This window comes from Lipotes vexillifer, unplaced genomic scaffold (assembly GCF_000442215.2).
Source record: "Lipotes vexillifer unplaced genomic scaffold, Lipotes_vexillifer_v1.1 scaffold650, whole genome shotgun sequence".
NCBI lineage: Eukaryota > Metazoa > Chordata > Mammalia > Artiodactyla > Lipotidae > Lipotes > Lipotes vexillifer.
In genome coordinates this window covers 5,344-10,686 of record NW_006783775.1, presented here as the reverse complement: position 1 = coordinate 10,686, position 5,343 = coordinate 5,344, and positions in this window count along the sequence as shown.

Sequence of the window (5,343 nt, the reverse complement as noted above, 5' to 3'; positions counted from 1 at the left end):
TTAGCATGTGCAACATGCTGGGAAAGTTTGACTCATTGCCCTAGTCTGAGCTGCACTGAGAAAAACCCTCGGCTTCGTATTCCATCTAGGACCTCCTGCCTGAAGACACCCTGCCTCCAGGAGAAAGTCGGCTTGCTATCCGACTGCCACTAAAGCCGAGTTCTTCGTGTAACACTGCAGGATTTTGAAGATCCAGAGGCCCGAGGCCTAGCTACGGCATACCTTCTTTGAGGCAGTTTGCTAGATGCAGAACACCCTGCTTCACGGAATTGATTGAGGGAAGGAACCACTGGGTAACCTATGTCTCTTTTGAGTTGTTAGTCAGCACAGCGATGTATGCTGCGTGTGCCCATGGCAATGAGGGCCTGATGGAACTAGCCTTGCTTTTCCATTTTGAAAACTCCATTCATGCTGCCTTTAAGCTACCTGAAATTCACAGCTCTTGACAGGCCTCTAGCCACTGTAGGCCTGGTTATGGGAGGAAAATGAGTTTCCTGTATCTAAATCAGGTGCTTCCATGGCCGGGGTGGAACTCAGTCTGCCATGCTCTAGAGCTAAAAGGAAACTCAACGTGTGTACTTGCCTCGAGGACAGGCCCTGTGTATCCGTACAGAAAGGGAGGAATGCAGCTGTTTCCATGAGGTCTTAGTTGCTGTTGTGCTGTAGTTTGAAGGAAGTACCCTTTTGAGGAATCCTAGGCCCCTCGGGTGTGCATCATTTGCTCCAGGATCACTGAGTACCTCCAGACCCCTGTGGACCTGCTGAGCAACATCGAGGCCCATAGGTCGGTCCCTCGGAGGCCCTCTTTGTGTGCCGAGTGATGGGCAACACGGTGCATGTTCCTTAAGGTGAGCTACATTTCCAGAATTCTCGATCTGCTTCAGGACCACATTTCTGACCAGTCCGACGTGCCATAGAAGGCTTAGTCATGACCGTCGTCTGAGCTGCCGTGGGAAAACATACTGCTTACAATTCTTCTAGGACATCGTACCTGAAGTCACTCTGCTCAAGGAAAAATTCACCGTCCTAACATGTTGTGACGCTAATGGGACACTCAGCGTGAGAACTTGCCTCGAGGTAAGGCCCTGAATTGGCCGTGCAGAAGCGGAGGAGTGCACCAGTTTCCATGAGGCCGTAGCCACTGCTCTGCACTATCTTAACGGTAGTACACTTCTCAGGATACCTAGGAGCTTCGCGTGGGCACCCTATTCCTGGCAGGAACAGTGAGTCCCCCCAGGATCCCGTGGGCCTGCTAAGCAACTGTCAGGCCTGTAGCCCTTCAGAGCCATTCTCAGTATACTGAGTATAGGGCAACACACTGTCCTCCTTCATGGGACAGCTTGAAATTCCCAGCACTCCCACAGGTTCACTAACACCATTCTAGCATGTCCAACATGCCGGGGAAGTCTGACTCATTGTCCTAGTCTGAGCTGCACTGAGAAAAACCCTCGGCTTCACATTCCAACTAGGACCGCCTGCCTGAAGTCACGCTGTCTCCAGGAGAAATTCAACGTGCAGTTTGGCTGCCACTTTAGCCCAGTTGTTCATGTAACACTGCAAGGTATTGAGGACCACAGGCCTGGAGGCCTAGCTAGGTTGTACCATGTTTGAGGCAGTTCGCTAGATTCGGAACACCCTGCTTCAAGGAGTTGATTCAGGGAAGGAACCGCTGGGTAACCTGTGTCTCTTTTGACTTGTTAGAAACCACAGGGATGTATGCTGCGTGTGCCCGTGGAAATGGATGCCTAATGGAACCAGCCTTGCATTCCCATTTTGAAAGCTCCATGCATGCTGCCTTGAAGCTACCTGAAATTCGCTGCTGTTGATCAGCCTCTAGCCACGGTAGGCCTGGTTCTGGGAAGAAAATGAGTTTCCTCTATCTAAAGTAGATGCTTCCATGGCCGGTATAGAGCTCAGCCTGCCACGCTCTAGAGCTAAACGGAAATTCAACATGAGTACCTGCCTCGAGGAAAGGCCCTGAGTATCCGTACAGAAAGGGAGGCATGCAGCTGTTTCCATGAGGTCTTAGTGGCTGTTCTGCTGTATTTGAAAGGAAGTACCCTTTTCAGGACTCGTAGGCCCCTCGGGTGTGCATCATTTGCTCCAGGATCACTGAGTACCTCCAAACACCTGTGGGCCTGATGAGAAACATCGAGACCCATAGTTCAGTCCCTCTGAGGACCTCAGTGTATCCCGAGTGATGGGCAACCCACTGCACGTTCCTTAGTGAGAACTGCATTTCCAGAGCCCTCGAACTGCCTCAGGACAACATTCTGGCCAGTCCGACGTGCCATTAAAGTCTTCGTCATTGCTGTGCTTACAGTTCTTCTAGGACCTCGTACCTGAAGTCACTCTGCTCGAGGAGAAATTCACCATCCTACCATGCAGTGTCGCTAACGGGACACTCAGCGTGAGCAGTTGCCTCAATGTAAGGCCCTGTATTGCCGTGTAGATGAGGCCATAGCCGCTGCTGTGTATTATCTTAACGGCAGTACACTTCTCAGGATACGTAGGAGCTTCGCGTGGGCACCCTATTCCCAGCAGGAACAGTGAGTACCTCCAGGCCCCCCTGGGCCCGTTAAGCAACTTCCAGGCCCGTAGCCTTTCGGAGCCACTCTGTGTATGTCGAGTATAAGGCAACACACTGCACTCCCTTATGAGACAGCTTGAAATCCCCAGCACTCCCAGAATTTCATGAACACCGTTCTAGCACATCCAGCATGCCGCTGAAGTCTTATTCATTGCCCTAGTCTGAGCTACACTGAGAAAACCCTCGGCTTTGCATTCCATCTAGGACCTCCTGCCTGAAGTCACCCTGCCTCCAGGAGAAAGTCGGCTTGTGTTCCGACTGCCACTAAAGCCCAGTTCTTCGTGTAACACTGCAGGCTTTGAAGAGCCACAGGCCCAGAGTCATAGCTAGGGCGTACCTTGGTTGAGGCAGTTGGCTAGATGCAGAACACCCTCCTTCGAGGAGTTAATTCAGGGAAGGAACCCCTGGGTTACCTGTGTCTCTTTTGACTTGTTAGAAACCACAGGGATACATGCTGAGTGTGCCCATGGAATTGGGGGCCTGATGGAACTAACAATGCTTTCCCATTTTGAAAGCTTCATTCATGCTTCCTTTAAGCTACCGGAAATTCACTGCAGTTGACTGGCCTGTAGCCGCTGTAGGCATGGCTCTGGGAAGAAAATAACTTTTCTCTAGCTAAACTGGGTGCTTCCATGGCCAGGGTGGAGCTCATCCTGCCATTCTCTAGATATAAATGGAAACGCAACGTGAGTACTTGCCTCCAGGAAAGGCCCTGAGTATCTGTACAGAAAGGGAGGCATGCAGCTGTTTCCATGAGGTCTTAGTCACTGTTCTGCTGTATTTTAAAGGAAGTTCCCTTTTCAGGACTACTAGGCCCCTCGGGTGTGCATCATTTCCCTCCAGGATCACTGAGTACCTCCAGACCTCTGTGGGACTGCTGAGTAACATTGAGGCCCATAGGTCGGTTCCTTGGAGGCTCTCTGTGTATGTCGAGTGATGGGCAACACACTGCATGTTCCTTAAGGAGAGCTACATTTCCAGAGCCCTCGAAAAACCTCAGGACTATATTTCTGGTCAGTCCCATGTGCTATGGAAGTCTTGTTCATGGCTGTCCTCTGAGCTGCCATGGGAAAACATTCTGCTTACAATTCTTTGAGGACCTCATACCTGAAGTCACTCTGCTCGAGGAGAAATTCACCATCCTACCATGCTGTGTCGCTAACAGGACACTCAGCGTGAGCGCTTGCCTTAAGGTAAGGCCCTGAGTTGCCGAGCAGAAGTGGAGGCGTGCAGCTGTTTCCATAAGGCAGTAGCCGCTACTGTGCAGTATCTTAACGGCAGTACACTTTTCAGAACCCCTAGGAGCCTCGCGTTAGCACCCTATTCTTGGCAGGAACACTGAGTACCCCCAGGCCACCCTGGGCCTGGTAAGCAACATCCAGGCCCATTGCCTTTTGGAGCCTCTCTGTGTAGGCCGAGTATAGGGCATTACACTGCACTCCTTCATGGGACAGCTTGAAATCCCCAGCACTCATGGCAGCTCAGATGATGGGAATGACAAAGACGTCCATGGCATGTTAGACTGCCCAGAAATGTGGTCCTGACGGTGTTCGAGGGCTCTGGAAATGTAGCTCTCCTTATGGAACGTGCAATGTGTTGCCCATCCCTCGGAATAAACAGAGGGCCTCCAAGGGACCGACCTATGGGCCTCGATGTTGCTCGGAAGGCCCCAGGGATCTGAGGCGTGCAGAAGTTTCCATGAGGCTGTAGCCACTGCACTGCATTTTCTTAAAGGCAGTACGCTTTTCAGGACACCTAGGAGCCTTGCATATGCGCCCTATTCCCTGCAGGAACACTGAGTACCCGTAGGCCCCCCTGGGCCTGTGAAGCAACTTCCAGGCCCATAGCCCTTCGGAGCCACTCTGTGTATGCCGAGTGTAGGGCAAAACACTCCACTTCTGCTTGGGACAGCTTGAAATCCCCAGACTTCCCACAGGTTCACGAACACCGTTCTAGCACGTCCAACATGCCGTGGAAATCTGACACATTGCCCTAGTGTGAGCTGCACTGAGAAAAACCCTCGGCTTCGCATTCCACCTCGGACCACCTGCCTGAAGTCACCCTGTGTCCAGGAGAAAGTCAGCTTGAATTCTGACTGCCACTAAAGCACAGTTCTTTGTGTAACACTGCAGGCTTTTGAAGAGCCACAGGCCTAGAGGCCTAGCTAGGGTGTACCATGTTTGAGGCAGTTCACTAGATGCAGAACACCCTTCTTTGAGGAGTTGATTCAGGGAAGGAACCACTGGGTAACCTGTGTCTCTTTTGACTTGTTGGAAAGCACAGGAATGTATGGTGCGTGTGTTCGTGGAAATGGGGTCCTGATGGAACTAGCCTTGCTTTCCCATTTTGAAAGCTCCATTCATGCTGCGTTAAGGCTACATGAAATTCACTGCTGTGGACAGGCCCTTAGCCACTATACACCTGGTTATGGGAAGAAAATGAGTTTCCTGTATCTAAACCAGATGCTCCTATGACCAGGGTGGAACTCAGCCTGCCATGCTCTAGAGTTTAAAGTTAAATGTGAGTACTTGACTCGAGGTATGGCCCTGAGTATCCATGCAGAAAGGGAGGCCTGCAGCCGTTTCCATGAGGTCTTAGTCGCTGTTCCTCTTTATTTTAAAGGAAGTACCCTTTTCAGGACTACTAGGCCCCTCTGGTGTGCATTATTTCCCTCCAGGATCACTGAGTACCTCCAGACACCTGTGGGCCTGCTGAGCAACATTGAGGCCCATAGGTCAGTTCCTCGGAGGCTG